We start from the raw sequence: 19,126 nt of genomic DNA, 5'->3' as shown, positions 1-19,126 counted from the left end.
TGTTCAGGTGCACCTAATGACTATCAAAGTTATGTAATACAGAAATAAAAAAAAAAGACCATAAAAAAAAAGACAATATGAAATTAATATCGCTGATAAATCCAAAGAGAATCCCAAAGAACTCTATGGTTACACTATTATCTGCTGACGGTTAACTTGAACATTCAAATGAAGTGATGTGTGATATTTTAAACAACTATTTTAGCTCAGTATTCATAAACAAAACACCTCAAAGTGAACTCCCAACTGAAACCTGTGAAAAGTCGGGTGAACTTACTACAGTATATATAACAAAAGAAAATGTCAAAAGGTGTATAGAAAAACTCAAATTTAATAAAACACCAGGGCCTGATGAATCTTATGGGAGTGTTGCATTGCTTTATTGAGTATGTGAAATTAAGTTTTCAAATATGTATTTAATGAACTTGGGTATAATTACCCCTTACATGAGTGTATAATTCCTAAGGGTATTGCATTCCTCCCATGTATATATAAAGCATAGTGATGATATAGTGAAGCTCTAATTACTTAATGGAAAATCCTTCCTCATCATTCAGCTTGGTATGAAATGAAAGCTTAGAGTTTGGAGAACAAAAATTATTGAATACATTTTATCAAACTAATACCTCTGATCTTTTTTATCAATTTCTCTGAATAATTAAAAAATGCTGCAAAATTCAGGTTTCATAAAAAATATAGATATTTTTCATTGTAGAAAATAAAGAGCATGAGGTTTTCTTTCAAATGAAACAAAAATTACAAAAATTTATAAAGAACAACCAAAGACATTACAACAGAAAGAACAAAAACAAACTTTACAGGACGAGGGATTTAAATTTTCACAACCATTTGTTTCATGGTTGCAATGTATAGCAAATCTCCAATTTCCTCTTCTTTGCTGATGAGGTGTGAGGTGAGGGCGAGTGGTGTGGACTGGGTGGAGAAGGTGTAAGGTGGGTGTGCCTAGTAGATGCTTGCAGAGTGCTGGGTGTACCTGTGATTCTTTCCTCCTTTCTTTCTTTCTTTTTCCTTCTCGTTTCTTTTTCAGGCACTCACGGGCCCTCTCTACATTCTGCCGCTTCACTCTCGTTTCTTGCTAATTTTTCCATGATCACAGCAACAATACAGGGTGAGGAATCAAAATTGTGGCATACAGTGAGAGCGCCAGGAGCGATATCACCTTACTTTAAACTTTTGAAGCATACTGATGCCCTGTCCACTGTCTTTGTGGGGTATGCTGGTGGGAGGAATTGCCAAATATCTCCATAAACACAATTCTGTAGCAAAAAACGAAATAGATATAGAAATGTTGACACTATTTCAATACAGATTTATTTTATGCAGTGGGGTTGCCAGAGGTTGCCAATATTTTGTATAAAAAAAACAGAAATGAAATACAGCTGTATATCTTTGTACAAGTGTTGCCACCATCATAGAGATTCTTTTCAAATGTTTACCTAAAATTTGCTCATGTACCAGAATTTTTTGAATGATCACTGGTGACGCTTCCTTAAAGGAAATGAAAAATTATATTGTTGCTCCATTAGAAATTAATTTTAAGAAATCCATCATATGTAGAGATGTGAAGACAGAATGAGTGGTAAGGTGGCAAATTTAAATGCAAAGAATCCGTTGAAGTTTAATTACTGACATTTTGTCCAACTAGGACTTCTTCAGAGTGTACACATACAAGACATTGACAACTTACATATTTACACAGCTCACCCTGTTCCTCCCTGGTCAATGTTGTCATCATCTCACTTTTGTCTAGCTTGCTACCCTTGCTAACTTGACAAAATTGTCCCGATGATTGCTACACGGGAGTGAAGTAATATAAGCTGCCTCAATTGTCCTCCTTTCCTTTTTGTCAAGTCCATTATGGAGCACCTCTGTTTTCTCTCAATCCAGCAGGTGGCCAAAGTTGTAAATATGTATCACTAATGAGTTGGAGGTCCAGTGGGTTTTGACAATTTTTATGCTCTATTGTCCACTTGTGAATTCCCCTAAGGTGAAACTAGCAGGGGAATTCACAAGCAGACAATGGAGGAAAAAATGACGTCAAAACCCACTGGACCTTCAACTCATTAAGTGGTACATAACAACTTTGGCCACCTGCCGGATTGGGAGAAAACAGAAGTGCTCCATAATGGACTTGACAAAAAGGAAAGGAGGACAAGTGAGGTAGCATATATTACTTCACTCCTGTGTAGCAATCATCAGGACAGTTTTGTCAAGTTAGCGAGGGTAGCAAGCAGCCTAATTCTCTCAGCAAGTGGACGAAAGCGAGATGACAACAATATTGACCAGGGAGGAACAGGGTGAGCTGTGTGAATATACAAGTTGTCAATGTCTTATGTGTACACTGAAGAAGTCCTAATTGGACGAAACATCAGTAATAAAACTTCAACAGATTCTTGGCATTTAAATTCACCACCCTACCACTCGTATCTAGATATATCCCAAAAGAATGGACCCTAGCTAACATTACTTTCATATTCAAAAAAGGTGACAAAAAGAAATAAATAACTACAGGCCTATAAGCTTGACTTCAATCATAGTAAAAATTATGGAAAATATCAGTGATGCTATCGAACACCATTAAAAAGTAACTGCTGATAGCCAGCATGGATTCAGACAAACATTCTTGCATGACTAACTTAAATTCTGTAACAGTCACTTCAAATTAGGACAAAAGAAACATTATAATTTAATATATCTAGACTTTGCAAAAACTTTTGATACCGTCCACTACAAAAGACTACTTAATAAATTAACTTCACACTGAATAAGTGGTAGCCTATTAAGTTGGACTAGTAACTGGTTAAACAATCGAGAACACAGCTGTTCTAAATGGCAAAACTTCTAGATGAAAAAATGTTACAAGTGGATTTCCTCTGGGTTCCCATTCTTGGGCCACTTCTATTCATAGTATATATAAATAATATAGACCTGAAATCTATTGTCTCCAAATTTGCTGATGATTCAAAACTGTGTGGAATGGCAAATGATCAATTAAATCTATTAGATATTCAAGAAGATTTAGGTAAACTACAGCAATGGTCTGAAAAGTGGCCAATGAAATTTAACAAGTAAATGCAAGGTTATGCAAATAGATAAAAATAACATTAATTACAATTACAAGTTATTTGGAAATTCGTTAACAAAAGTGCATACTGAAAATGATTTCAGCATAATTATTAGTAATGATTTCAAATCATCTGAGCAGTGTATTTCAGCCTCTGAGAAAGCAAACAAGATTCTAGGAATGATTACACAATGTTTTGACTTCAAAAGTCCATCTGTCATTAACAAGCTATATAAATCATTAGTTCATCCACATTTGGAATATGCTGTTTCTGTATGGTCACTGAATCTCATTAAAGACATTGACAGATTGGAAAAAGTACAATGGCAAGCCACAAAACTGATTCCAAATATCAAAAATATATCGTATGAAAATCAACATGCGAATTTATTTCCCCTAAAAAAGTGTAGACTCATAGATGACTTGATACAGGTATTTAAGATTCTAAAAGTGTAGACTCATAGATGACTTGATACAGGTCTTTAAGATTCTAAAGGGAATTGACAACATCAAGTGACAAAATTTTCACACCGAATGAAAATCCAACAAGAAATAATGGCCTCAAACTGTCAGGGAATAGATTTAATTTAGAAGTGGGTAGAAACAACTTTGCCGTGTAGTTAATGACTGGAATAAACTTCCTGCAGATGCAGTGCAATGTAGTTTGTTATTATTTGTCTTTTTGTTTATCATCATCTATTTGATTATTTATTATCATTTATCTGTCCATTTATTCTTGTTTACTATTTACCTGTTTATCATTCAACTTTACCCATTTATTTATTTATTTTATTATCATTATTTATATTATCCTTTTTATTCATTATTTTTTTTTTTAATCTGACCTATGAATAGTTATGGACCAATAGGTCTCCTGTTGGCATGCTCCTCCTTTGTAATCCTTAGTAAGAAGAGAGGGCAAAGGGACAGAGGGCAAAGAGGAGAAACAGAGGGAAAGGGAAGAGGGAAATGGGGGAAAGGGAAGAAGAGGGAAATGGGGGGAAGGGAAGGAGAGGGAGAGGGGGTAATGGGAAGGAGAGGCAGAGGGATGAAAATGAAGGAGGGGGAGAGGGGGGAAAGGGAAGGGCAGGGAGAGGGGGGAAAGGGAAGGAGAGTGGGGAAGGAAAGGAGAGGGAGAGGGGGAAAGGGAAGGAGAGGGAGAGGAGGAAAGGGAAGGAGAGGGAGAGGGGAGAAAGGGAAGGAGAGGGAGAGGGGGAGAGGGAAGGAGAGGGAGAGGGAGAGGGGGAAAGTGAAGGAGAGGGAGAGGGGGAAAGGGAAGGAGAGGGAGAGGGGGAAAGGGAAGGAGAGGGAGAGGGGGGAAAGGGAAGGAGAGGGAGAGGGGGGAAAGGGAAGGAGAGGGAGAGGGGGAAAGTGAAGGAGAGGGAGAGGGGGAAAGTGAAGGAGGAGAGGGGGAAAGTGAAGGAGAGGGAGAGGGGGAAAGTGAAGGAGAGGGAGAGGGGGAAAGTGAAGGAGAGGGAGAGGGGGAAAGGGAAGGAGGAGAGGGGGAAAGGGAAGGAGGAGAGGGGGAAAGGGAAGGAGAGGGAGAGGGGGAAAGGGAAGGAGAGGGAGAGGGGGAAAGGGAAGGAGAGGGAGAGGGGGAAAGGGAAGGAGAGGGAGAGGGGGAAAGGGAAGGAGAGGGAGAGGGGGAAAGGGAAGGAGAGGGAGAGGGGGAAAGGGAAGGAGAGGGAGAGGGGGAAAGGGAAGGACAGGGAGAGGGGGAAAGGGAAGGAGAGGGGGAGAGGGAAAGGGGAGGAGAGGGAGAGGGGGAAAAGGAAGGAGGAGAGGGAGAGGAGGAAAGGGAAGGAGAGGGAGAGGGGGAAGGGAAGGAGAGAGGAGAGGGAAGGAGAGAGGGGAGGGAAGGAGAGAGGGGAGGGAAGGAGAGAGGGGAGGGAAGGAGAGAGGGGAGGGAAGGGAAGGAGAGGGAGAAAGGCAAAAGGGAAGGAGAGGGGGTGAAAAGGAAGGAGAGGGAGAGGGGTATAGAAGTGTGAAGAGTGGAAAGGGAAGGAAGGAGAGGGGGAAAGGGAAGGAGAGGGGGGAAAGGGAAGGAGAGGGGGGAAAGGGAAGGAGAGGGGGGAAAGGGAAGGAGAGGGTGGAATGGGAAGGAGAGGGTGGAATGGGAAGGAGAGGGTGGAATGGGAAGGAGAGGGTGGAATGGGAAGGAGAGGGTGGAATGGGAAGGAGAGGGTGGAATGGGAAGGAGAGGGTGGAATGGGAAGGAGAGGGTGGAATGGGAAGGAGAGGGTGGAATGGGAAGGAGAGGGTGGAATGGGAAGGAGAGGGGGAAGGGAAGGAGAGGGGGAAGGGAAGGAGATGGGGAAGGGAAGGAGATGGGGAAGGGAAGGAGATGGGGAAGGGAAGGAGATGGGAAAGGGAAGGAGAGGGGGAAAGGGAAGGAGAGGGGGAAAGGGAAGGAGAGGGGGAAAGGGAAGGAGAGGGGGAAAGGGAAGGAGAGGGGGAAAGGGAAGGAGAGGGGGAAGGGAAGGAGAGGGGGGAAGGGAAGGAGAGGGGGGAAGGGAAGGAGAGGGGGAAAGGGAAGGAGAGGGGGAAAGGGAAGGAGAGGGGGAAAGGGAAGGAGAGGGGGAAAGGGAAGGAGAGGGGGGAAAGGGAAGGAGAGGGGGGAAAGGGAAGGAGAGGGTGGAATGGGAAGGAGAGGGTGGAATGGGAAGGAGAGGGTGGAATGGGAAGGAGAGGGTGGAATGGGAAGGAGAGGGTGGAATGGGAAGGAGAGGGTGGAATGGGAAGGAGAGGGTGGAATGGGAAGGAGAGGGGGAAAGGGAAGGAGAGGGGGAAAGGGAAGGAGAGGGGGAAAGGGAAGGAGAGGGGGAAAGGGAAGGAGAGGGGGAAAGGGAAAGAGGGGGAAAGGGAAAGAGGGGGGAAAGGGAAGGAGAGGGGGAAAAGGAAGGAGAGGGGGAAAAGGAAGGAGAGGGGGAAAAGGAAGGAGAGGGGGAAAAGGAAGGAGAGGGGGAAAAGGAAGGAGAGGGGGAAAAGGAAGGAGAGGGGGAAAAGGAAGGAGAGGGGGAAAGGGAAGGAGGAGAGGGGGAAAGGGAAGGAGAGGGGGAAAGGGAAGGAGAGGGGGAAAGGGAAGGAGAGGGGGAAAGGGAAGGAGAGGGGGAAAGGGAAGGAGAGGGGGAAAGGGAAGGAGAGGGGGAAAGGGAAGGAGAGGGGGAAAGGGAAGGAGAGGGGTAAAGGGAAGGAGAGGGGGGAAGGGAAGGAGAGGGGGAAAGAGAAAGAAAGGGAGGGGAGAAAGGAGAGGGAGGGGAGAAAGGAGAGGGAGGGGAGAAAGGAGAGGGAGGGGAGAAAGGAGAGGGAGGGGGAAAGAGGAGAGGGAGGAGGGAAAGGGAGAGGGGGAAAGGAAGAGGAGAGGGGGAAAGGGAAGGAGAGGGGGAAAGGGAAGGAGAGGGGGAAAGGGAAGGAGAGGGGGAAAGGGAAGGAGAGGGGGAAAGGGAAAGAGGGGGAAAGGGAAAGAGAGAGGGGGGGGAAGGGAAGGAGAGGGGGGAAAGGGGAAGGAGGGGGGAAAGGGAAGGAGGGGGGAAAGGAAGGCGAGGGGGGAAAGGAAAAGGAAGGAGGGGGGGAAAGGGAAGGAGAGGGGGGAAAGGGAAGGAGAGGGGGAAAGGGAAGGAGAGGGGGAAAGGGAAGGAGAGGGGGAAAGGGAAGGAGAGGGGGAAAGGGAAGGAGAGGGGGAAAGGGAAGGAGGGGGGGAAAGGGAAGGAGGGGGGGAAAGGGAAGGAGAGGGGGAAAGGGAATGAGAGGGGTAAAGGGAAGGAGAGGGGTAAAGGGAAGGAGAGGGGGGAAGGGAAGGAGAGGGGGAAAGAGAAAGAAAGGGAGGGGAGAAAGGAGAGGGAGGGGAGAAAGGAGAGGGAGGGGAGAAAGGAGAGGGAGGGGAGAAAGGAGAGGGAGGGGGAGAAAGGAGAGGGAGGGGGAAAGAGGAGAGGGAGGAGGGAAAGGGGGAAAGGGAGAGGGGGAAAGGAAGAGGAGAAAAGTGAAGGAGAGGAGGAAATAAGGGGGAGTGGGGAGTAACGAGAGTCGAGAAAAGGAAGGGGTGAGAGGGGACAGATATAGGGAAAGGGGGAAAGGGAAGGAGAGGGGGGAAAGGGAAGGAGAGGGGGTAAAGGGAAGGAGAGGGGGTAAAGGGAAGTATAGGGAGAAGGGGAAAGAGGAGAGGGAGAGGGGGAAAGGGAAGGAGAGGGAGAGTGGGAAAGGGAAGGAGAGGGAGAGTGGGAAAGGGAAGGAGAGGGAGAGTGGGAAAGGGAAGGAGAGGGAGAGTGGGAAAGGGAAGGAGAGGGAGAGTGGGAAAGGGAAGGAGAGGGAGAGTGGGAAAGGGAAGGAGAGGGAGAGTGGGAAAGGGAAGGAGAGGGAGAGTGGGAAAGGGAAAGAGAGGGAGAGTGGGAAAGGGAAGGAGAGTGGGAAAGGGAAGGAGAGTGGGAAAGGGAAGGAGAGTGGGAAAGGGAAGGAGAGTGGGAAAGGGAAGGAGAGTGGGAAAGGGAAGGAGAGTGGGAAAGGGAAGGAGAGTGGGAAAGGGAAGGAGAGGGGGAAAGGGAAGGAGAGGGGGAAAGGGAAGGAGAGGGGGAAAGGGAAGGAGAGGGGGAAAGGGAAGGAGAGGGAGAAAGAGGAGATGGGGAAAGAGGAGATGGGGAAAGAGGAGAGGGGGGAAAGAGGAGAGGGGGGAAAGAGGAGAGGGGGGAAAGAGGAGAGGGGGGAAAGAGGAGAGGGGGAAAGAGGAGATGGGGAAAGAGGAGGAGAGGGAGGAAAGGGCTGGTGAGGGAGTGGGGGAAAGTGAAAGAGAGGGAGAAGGGGAAAGGGAAGGAGAGGGAGAAAGGGAAAGGGTGAGGTGGGAAAATGAACGAGAGGGGGATAGGGAAGAAGAGGGGGAAAGGGAAGAAGAGGGAGAGGTGGTAAAGGTAAGAAGAGGAAGATTGGGCAAATGGGCGGTGAGGGAAAGGGAGAATGGGAAGGAGAGGGGAGAATGAGAAGAGGGAAGAAAGGGAAGGAAAGGGGGGAAGGGAAAGTGAAGTGGAGGGAGGGGAAGGGGAAGGGGAAAGAGAAGGAGAGGGAGAGAGGGGAAGGGGAAAGAGAAGGAGAGGGAGAGAGGGGAAGGGGAAAGAGAAGGAGAGGGAGAGAGGGGAAGGGGAAAGAAGGAGAGGGAGAGAGGGGAAGGGGAAAGAGAAGGAGAGGGAGAGAGGGAGAGAGGGGAAGGGGAAAGAGAAGGAGAGGGAGGGAGGGGAAGGGGAAAGAGAAGGAGAGAGGGGAAGGGGAAAGAGAAGGAGGGAGGGGAAGGGGAAAGAGAAGGAGAGAGGGGAAGGGGAAAGAGAAGGAGAGGGAAAGAGAAGGAGAGAGGGGAAGGGGAAAGAGAAGGAGAGGGAGAGAGGGGAAGGGGAAAGAATAGGAGAGAGGGGAAGGGGAAAGAGAAGGAGAGGGAAAGAGGGGAAGGGGAAAAAGAAGGAGAGGGAGAGAGGGGAATGGGAAAGAGAACAGGTGAGAGAGGGGAAGGGGAAAAAGAAGGAGAGGGAGAGAGGGGAAGGGGAAAGAAGGAGAGGGAGAGAGGGGAAGGGGAAAGAGAGGGAGAGAGGGGAAGGGGAAAGAGAAGGAGAGGGAGAGAGGGGAAGGGGAAAGAAGGAGAGGGAGAGAGGGAGAGAGGGGAAAGAGAGGGAGAGAGGGGGAGGGAGAGGGGGAAAGAGGAGGGAGGAGAGAGGGGGAGAGGGGGAAAGTGGCGAGGGAGAGAGGGGGAGAGGGGAAAGAGGAGAGGGAGGGTGAGAGGGGAAAGAGGAATGGGAGGGTGAGAGGTGAGAAAGAGGAAGGGAAAGAGGAAGGGAAAGAGGAAGGGAATGAGGGGGAGAGAGGAAGGGAATGAGGGGGAGAGAGGAATGAAATGAGGGGGAGAGAGGAGGGGAGGAAGGGGAGAGAGGAGGGGAAAGACGAGGGGATAAAGGGTAAAAAATGAGGGGAAGGAGGTGAGTGAGGGGAAGGAGGTGAGAGAGGGGAAGGAGGTGAGAGAGGAGAAAGAGGGAGAGAGGAGGGGAAGGAGAGGGAGAGAGGAGGGGAAGGAGAGGGAGAGAGGAGGGGAAGGAGAGGGAGAGAGGAGGGGAAGGAGAGGGAGAGAGGAGGGGAAGGAGAGTGAGGGAGAGAGAAGGTGAAGGAGAGGGAGGGAGGAGGGGAAGGAGTGGGAGAGAGGAGGGGAAGGAGAGGGAGAGAGGAGGGGAAGGAGAGGGAGGGGAGGAGGGGAAGAAGAGGGAGAGAGGAGGGAAGGGGAGGGAGAGAGGAAGGGAAGGAGGAGGGAGAGAGGAGGGGAAGGGGAAGGGAGAGAGGAAGGGGAAGGGGAAGGGAGAGAGGAGGGGAAGGAGAGGGAGAGAGGAGGGGAAGGAGAGGGAGAGAGGAGGGGAAGGAGAGGGAGAGAGGAGGGGAAGGAGAGGGAGAGAGGAGGGGAAGGAGAGGGAGAGAGGAGGGGAAGGAGAGGGAGAGAGGAGGGGAAGGAGAGGGAGAGAGGAGGGGAAGGAGAGGGAGAGAGGAGGGGAAGGAGAGGGAGGGAGGAGGAAGGAGAGGGAGGGAGGAGGAAGGAGAGGGAGGGAGGAGGAAGGAGAGGGAGGGAGGAGGAAGGAGAGGGAGGGAGGAGGAAGGAGAGGGAGGGAGGAGGGGAAGGAGAGGGATGGAGGAGGGGAAAGAGGGAGAGAGGAGGGGAAGGAGAGGGAGAGAGGAGGGGAAGGAGATGAGAGAGGAGGGGAAGGAGAGGGAGAAGAGAGGAGGATAGGGAAAGAGGAGGATAGGGAAAGAGAGGAGGGGAGGGAGAGAGGAGGGGAGGGAGAGAGGAGGGGAGGGAGAGAGGAGGGGAGGAGGGAGAGAGGAGGGGAGGGAGAGAGGAGGGGATGGAGAGAGGAGAAGGAGAGAGGAGGAGAAGGAGAGAGGAGGGGGAGAGAGGAGGGGGAGAGGGGAAGGGGAGGGAGAGAGGAGAGGAAGGGGAGGGAGAGAGGAGAGGAAGGGGAGGGAGAGAGGAGAGGAAGGGGAGGGAGAGAGGAGAGGAAGGGGAGGGAGAGAGGAGAGGAAGGGGAGGGAGAGAGGAGAGGAAGGGGAGGGAGAGAGGATGGGAAGGGGAGGGAGAGAGGATGGGAAGGGGAGGGAGAGAGGAGGGAGAGAGGAGGGGAAGGGGAGGGGAGAGAAGAGAAGGGGAGGGGAGAGAGAGAAGGGGAGGGGAGAGAGAGAAGGGGAGGGGAGAGAGAGAAGGGGAGGGGAGAGAGAGAGAAGGGGAGGGGAGAGAGAGAGAAGGGGAGGGGAGAGAGAGAGAAGGGGAGGGGAGAGAGAGAGAAGGGGAGGGGAGAGAGAGAAGGGGAGGGGAGAGAGAGAGAAGGGGAGGGGAGAGAGAGAGGGGAAGGGGAGGGGAGAGAGAGGGGAAGGGGAGGGGAGAGAGAGAGGGGAAGGAGAGGGGAGGGGAGGGAGAGGGAGGGAGATAGAGGGAGAGATAGAGGGGAAGGGGAAGGGGAGGGGAGGGAGATGGAGAGAGGAGGGGAATGAGAGGGAGTGAACCCAGCCCTGAATGTATGTTTAACCAAAGACCACAATTACTTACCTGAAGGTTCATCAGATTGGAGATTCACATGATAAGTGTCCAGTATCTCTTCTTTCCTATAAATGTTTCCATGTGTATCTATCATTACTGCATCACTGAATAGTTCTTATTGTCTCTGTTGTTAAATTCACCACCAATTCCTGAGCAAAATAGCAAATATTATGATTTCTACATCAAGATTGTTCATATAGTTAATTACACTTTCATGTATTCACAATAAACAATTTTGCAATTTCATCAGCAAAATAATTTTGTTTACTTCAAACATTCACAGTCTATAAGATGGCAGTACTGTATAAATTAATTAGAACAAGTTTACTATTCTATCTATATACCAGGAGCTTTTTCCCCTTTGTAAGGGAGGTAGTTAAATCAATTAAATCATGTGATAATTCTCTCCCCCAACCCTATGTGTCACTGACTGAAAATCTGCTTCCCTACAGTAATCTGCAAGTCTTTTAGCAATCCCTTAAATCTACCAGAGAAGATACTTTGCACTTCAATATGCTGTATTAGCGTGGATCTGTTCTTACGTTATTAGCTCATGGGAGGGAGCTTTCTCTCAATTCAGGCTTATGCCTTCTCCAAACCCATTATGGATGTCAGTCCATTTTATAGAGGAGAGAAAAAAAAAAAAAAAAAAAAAAATTCAAGTGCTGGTAACATTCCAAAGTTTTGAAATTATACAGCAATTTTTATTATAAATAATTATCATTTCAATATAAATATTGCATGCTGGCAACCCCATCAGAGCACATGATTACAAATATGTAGTTACATCTTTTTTTTTTTTTTTTTTCTTTGTCCTTTTGGATATTGTATTTGATAGCAACTGTGTGTGTAATTCACCATGGTCTTGGATCACATGTTGGACTTGTGATTGACAGCTATTTCCCTCCCGGAAGAGAGCTCATATATGACCAATCTATGGGTAATACTGACCTTACATGCACACACACGCCAACTCCTCACCCATGAGAGTTGGAGTAATGACTTGCAGTGCAGCGTTACCGAAATTATTTTAGCCCTGTGTGCCATCTTTGTATTTTTCAGCATCAAGTTTGTTCTTAAATTCTTGAGTAGTAATTGCACACGCTGTTGCCTCATCCAATTTATTCCAGATATCCACCACTCTGTGTGGGAAGCTATTATTTTTCAGATCTCTTCTACAATTATCCTTTTTGAGTTTCTTTTCATGTCCTTTTGTTTTTCTCTTGTCCCACTTTAATAAATCATCTCTATCTAGGACTCCCATTCCTTTAATGATTCTATAAATAGTCAGTAGATCTCTTCCTCTTCTTTGTTCCAAAGTTGATAGTTCCAATTTGGACAGTCTTTGTTTGTATGTCAATTTGGAGAGTATTGGTGCCATCTTTGTGCAGCAAATTGGTGCCAGTGATGGGTTTCTTCATAGGGCACCTCTTGTAATTCACCTTGATGCGGCAGCATTCTGTCCTCACAGACACACCACCAAACAGAACTGGGTTGTTCTGCTTGATTTTTCTGGTTGTGGTACTTAAAGTAGACTCAAAAGTACGTTTCAAAATATTGTGGGCCCGACCCAAAGTCTTCTTAGGCCTACCAGACCTTGGTTTTGAGGATGGCAGGTTGTTCCCTCCCTCCCTCATAAAATATGGCAGCCCACTGGTACACTATTCTCTCACTGGCACCAATTTGCTGCACTATTTGCTTGGTTTGCAGGCCAGATTCCTTTAAAGCAATAATCTAAGCAACAGCTTCACATGAATATTCCCTCCTAAATGTCATATTAGGGTTGTAGGGATGCCTGGAGTGGACACGTCAGAGAGAAAATTCTACGAGCACTCACCGCAGCAATCCTTTTCCCACAACAGCTAGATGTACACTAACTCCCATTTTATGCTGCCACGTCACTCAGACTTATCCTACACTAAACACAACCTGGCCATCACTTTTATCTGAATTCAATACTATCTCCTATGGATATGGTTATAAAACAGGCAAAATTCTTGTCCTCCTGCCCCACACGACAATCACTTTTGTCCAATACTGTACATGCATACATAACATATATACAAATATATATTACATACATATACATATATATATTACATATATACATACATATACATATATATATATATATATACATCCATACATATATACTGTATACATACATACATCCATACATATATACTGTATACATACATACATCCATACATATATACTGTATACATACATACATCCATACATATATATACATATATACATCCATATTTTATATATATATATTACATACATGCATATATATATACAGACGCTCCTCTACTTACGTTCATTCGTTTTACGTTTTTTCGATTTTACATTTGAACTGACTAAAAAAAAAATTGTAAATTTTTTTTTTTGGGGGGTGAATTTTTTAGTTTAGCGCACTCTCCGTAGTTCAAACGATACTTACGCATGACGCTGCATCCATTGTTTACATTGCACAAACGACAGACTGAAAGTGCCTTGCCTCATCCTCATCCTCCTCCACCATCTCAATTTATGTTGCTTGAATTTGAATTATTTGAAATTAATGTTATTATTTTACAATGTTATGTGTATAATTCATGATTTAGGGGTGTTTTGTAAGATACAGTGATAGAATTTACGGATGTATAGTACAGTAACAACTTACATTCATTTTCAACTTACGTTCGGCCGTTCGGAACGTAACTAAAACGTAAATTGAGGAGCGTCTGTACAACCACTCCTCGTTTAATGACCTACTCGGTTAACGACAGCGCGGAGTAACGACGGGCTTTATGACAGACCAATATTTGTTTAACGTAAATCTCCCGAAGTTACGACATTGTGTACGATAAGTTGGCTGAGGCAAATTTGTATGATGTTATAAATGAACTTGTACGGTGGATATTAGCTGTGAGGTAAAGTGTTTCTGACAGCTAAAGGTCTTACTCTTTACCATCCTGCAAGCTTGCAAAAAAACCTACCTGGGGTACAGTATATACCGGTATTGGTTAAATTTTTAGTTTCGACCATGGGCGCAATATTAGCAATAGATAAATAAAAATTAATAATTTTGTAAATTATAAATGTATCAACGTAATATGCAAGTTTGTGAGCGGAATAAACAAGAAAAGGGTCGTTCTAAAAACAGATTTCGTAAGTAACGAAGTCGTGTCGGACGGTACGCCATGTTTGTTATGATAGATGCCGACGTCAGTAGAAATGAAAGGATTGTATAAATTCGTCTATATCCTAATAACTGAACTAAGACCCCCTTAACCCTATGTTTAATAAATCATTACCATGCCAAATTAAATGTTCATCTGGCTCGTCCGCGTTGTCGTCGTCGTGATGAGAAGTTGGTGGGCTGTTCAACCCACTCTCTCAGCTTGCGGGGTATTACAAAGTTCTTGCAGCTTGAAGGAATGCATGTATCTCACGCTCTCATAACATTCCTTCAAGAAAATATTTATCAGGCGAGGTACTGTCTGAAGTACCTAACGGCCGGTCAATTGACATGACGTACAAGAGGGTGTCCCGATCCTATTGCGTACAGACTTCCTTCATTAGCATATTTGCTTGTTAGCAAGGTATTTTTTGTGTTCATTTCAGACGCCCAAACATATTGTACATATTACCGTTGATACATTTTAATTTACAAAAATAATTAATTTTCTATTGATATGTTGAGCCTATGCTCGAAACTAAAAACAATACCCCGGTATATTAAGTTATGGAATGTTCAGCATACGCGGAGTTGGTCATTACACGGTACAATTTCAGGCATGTAACCACCGATTTATTAGAGGGCTTTTTGTCATATCTAAACAGTACATAAAGCTTTTAATGCACTGTATAAACGAGGGAAAATACCCAAAAAATAAAGATACCAATCTATTGATGGACATTGTACATACAGTACATGTCATGTAAATGTATACACTTTCGCTTAACGACCAATTCTGGTTAACGCCCGGCGGAGCTGGTTCCCAATTGTCGTCGTTAAACAAGGCGTGGTTGTATATATAATTACATCTATATATAAATATATATATTATAATATATATATAACATATATATATATATATATATACATACATATATAAACATATACTACATACTACATACAAATAAATATCTATACATACATATAATACATATATCTACTTATTACATACATAACTAAATATATAACTACCTTTACATAACCTATATCCATATATATATATACATTACATACATAATATAAATATATAAAATTAAATACATCTATAAATATTATAAACATTAAATACATATATTAATTATATCCATTAATCTCATATATAAACTATTTATCTACTTCCCTAACCACACATAAATATATATTACATTACAGACATATTAAAACTATATAAAATACATACAAATATTAAATAATATATAATTCTTACAAATAATAATTATATACATTAATTACATATCATAAATTTATTAATTACATACATCTATAAAATATATATACATTACATACCATCTCTAAATGTATTATACATTACTAACATAATAATATAATATACACATAACTCCATATATAAATAATAAATACATTACATACATATATAGCATATATCTACCTTATACATATCTAAATATATAATCCCTTATACATATATAAAATATATAATTCAATCCCTATATAAACCTATATTATGCAACATAACAACATATATAACTCTATACTCATTCCCTCCATCTCGTAATATCTATTACATTCCATACCTATATAACTATAAATAAATAATACCATATATAAATATATATACATTACATACAATATATAAATATATCTACTACATAATATATCAATATATAAAACTTACATACCACTCAAAACCTATATTATACATTACATACATAACTAAAATCTATCTCTAATTACTCATATATAACTTTATCTAATACATTACATAATAATATCAAATTAGCTTACAGGTACTACTAAATAAACATCTATACACCATTACATAATATATACATATCAATAAATTTTTTTTCAAAATAAAAAATTATACTTACACAATAATACCTTTATATATATACACATTACATACATATATAACTATATATACCATAATACATATCTAAAATATTCTTCACCCCTACATACATTTTATATATATACAAAACCTTACATACTATATCGATATATCTTACACATCATAATCTATATGATACTCTCTCACATTACATACATTATTAGATATATATACCAATACCACATATATAAATAGTATATAACCATTCCATCATCATATATATACATTAATACATAAATAACTATACAATACCATACTATCTAAAAATATAATCTCCTAACATAATCTATAAATTATATATAATTCATCCATACTAACTATATATAATTACCTTACATTAATATATATACATTACATTATTCTATAAATATAAAATCTACATTACCTACATATAAAAATATATATACCTTATATACATATATAAATATCTTATCATTACAGTACATCATATACAAATATATACATTACATACATATATAACTATATAGACATTACATACATTATAATATCTATTACATTACATACCATATTGTAAAATATATATACATTACAATACATATGTAAATATATATACATTACATAATAAATAAACTATATATACATTACATACATATAAATATCTTCATTACCAGTACATAAATAAATTATTACATTACATACATATATAAATATATATACATTAGCATACATAATATACATTACTTTTCTTACATATACATAATATATATATCATTACATACATATACTATTTATTTCTACATTACATACCATATACATATATATATACATTACATACATATACATATATAATATACATTACATACCATATACATATATTTTATTCTGTACATAAATTATATAAAATATTATATACATTACATACATTATACTATATATCATATTTACATAATATACATATATATATATTACATTACATATACATATTTATAGTTATTACATACATATATATATATATATTATTATTACATACATATATATTATATTACATACATATATATATATCTATTATATTACTTACATATATATATATTATTATTATACAAGATCTTTGATATATAATATCTACATACCATATAATAAATTAATTATTATTACATTATATTATTTTATATTATGATTTACCATACATATATATTTATTATATTACATTTTCATATATATATATTATATTACATATATATATAATATATTATATATACAGTACATATATCTATATATTTTTATATTACACTACATATATTATATATTATATTACCTTACATATATATATATTATATTACAGTACCATATATATATATTATATTACATTACATATATATTTTATTATATTATCAAGAAATAATTTTAGTATACTTAATATTACTATACATTAATCTTTATATGCTACTATATATATATAATTTATATACTTAACATATTACCAAGGGCTTTTTCCCCTTCCAAGGTGAGGTAGCCCTCCTCAAAAAGGGAAAGGCATAAAAACCACTCCCACCCATTTCATCCCCTAAATACCCTCCACACCCTCCCACCCTTCCTATCATCTGAGCACCTCATGGAATGTACGGGTCATCCCTGCACCCTGCCCACCGCCCTGGGTCAGAAAGCAGTGTCGCAAAGGGACACAGCACATCCACAGCAAGGCCGCTTTCCATTTCATCGGCGACCCCCCTCTCCATCCCCCTTTGGCATATAAGGCGAGGACGGGGACGAATCCCTTCGGGGCTGCGTCCAAAATTTACTCACACATACTACCCCAACCCCCCCTCCCATTCCTCCTCATGGCAGTCACAACATCATCCATATACAAACCATTTCCACTCACCTCTGTTCTTCCGTCCTCTCCCTTCCTTCCTCAACAGGACATTCCCCTCTTCCCCAAAGCCCCCTTCAAACCATCCATCCAACTTCATCCTAGGACGTCCCCTCATGTTTCACTCCCTCCACATCTGCCTTCCATTACCTCTTTTACTAGTCTTCACTCATTCTTTTCCATGTGTCCAAACCATCCTAATATTCTTTCAACAACCCTATCTCCCACTTTTTTACCCCTGTTCTCCTCCTCACCTCCTCATTTCTCACTCTATCCAGCCTAGTAACCCCCACCATACTTCTCAGACACCTCATCTCAAACACATTCAAACTCCTTCTCTCTTCTTCTCTTATGTTCCACGTTTCTGCCCCTTACTGTGCTGTTGGCACAATCTCCTCAGTCTCCTCTTCGCATCCATTCCCAAATGTCTATTCCTCATTACACTCTTTAAACCCCAAGGCATTTACTTGCTTCTCTCATCTACATTCTACCTCCACCTTCACTCCACCTTTTCCTGCTACACTTGCACCCAAGTATCTAAAACTATCCACTTCCTCCAGTCACTGTCCCTTAATGTTCACTTCAGTCTACTGCCACTTTCACCCTTGTACATCTCACCTTACTTTTACCACATTTTTCTTTAGCTTTCTTCTCTCACATAATCTCCCAAACTCTGCCACCAGCTTCCTCAATCCCTCTCTGACCTGACACAAGCGCAGTGTCGTCCGCAAACAACAGCTGTCTCACCTCCCACTTTTCTCCTTTTCTTTAACCATCTCCAATCCCTGACTCACTACTCTAGCATTCACTCTCGCACCACCCATCCATGTATAAGTTGAACAGCCAGGGCGACATAATGCATTCTTGACGAAGTCCCAACTTTACTTCAAACCATCCTCTCTCCATTTCTAATCCAACCATGCTCTACTACTCTCATAAAAACTCTTGACAGCTCCCAAAGCTTTCTCCTATCCCATAAATCTGCATACCATCCCACAGTGCCTTTCTGTCTACCCTATCATAAGCTTTTTCCAGATCCATAAAAGCCCAAAAACATCCTTCCCTTTCCTATAGCTTCTCACATGTATATATATTATATATATATATATATATATTTATATATATATATATATTATATTATATATATATATATATTACACATATTAATATATTAAATATATATAAATATATACAATATATAATATATATATATTATATATATATTCTTACATATATATATATATATATATATTAAATACATTATATATCTTACATATATATATATACTGTATATATGTATAATATTACATATATATATATATATATAATATTACATACATATATATATAGATATATATATAGATTACATACATATATATAAATATTACATACATATATATATATTATATATATATATTATATATAATTACATATATATATATATATTTACCTATATTATATATATTTTACATATAAATATATATATATTACATACATATTATATATATATAATTACAACATATATATATATTACATATATATCATATATATATTACATATAATATATATATATATATATTACATAT

The 19,126-nt window shown here is 41.5% G+C and overlaps 1 protein-coding gene across 1 annotated transcript in view; it reads right to left on the bottom strand.

Annotated features, from left to right (window-relative positions):
- Positions 1 to 19,126, bottom strand: part of Ubr3 (Ubr3 ubiquitin ligase) — a 296,891-nt gene that overhangs the window by 238,599 nt on the left and 39,166 nt on the right. The window contains exon 2 of the mRNA XM_076187774.1: positions 10,641 to 10,780. The gene's annotated coding sequence lies outside the window, so the exon portion shown is untranslated. The remainder of the gene's footprint in view (positions 1 to 10,640; positions 10,781 to 19,126) is intronic.

The sequence above is a fragment of the Oratosquilla oratoria genome, chromosome 7 (assembly GCF_046742065.1).
Source record: "Oratosquilla oratoria isolate Oo_2021 chromosome 7, ASM4674206v1, whole genome shotgun sequence".
Lineage (NCBI taxonomy): Eukaryota > Metazoa > Arthropoda > Malacostraca > Stomatopoda > Squillidae > Oratosquilla > Oratosquilla oratoria.
Note: the sequence above shows the minus strand (reverse complement) of the source record. Positions and strands in the feature narration are given on the sequence as shown.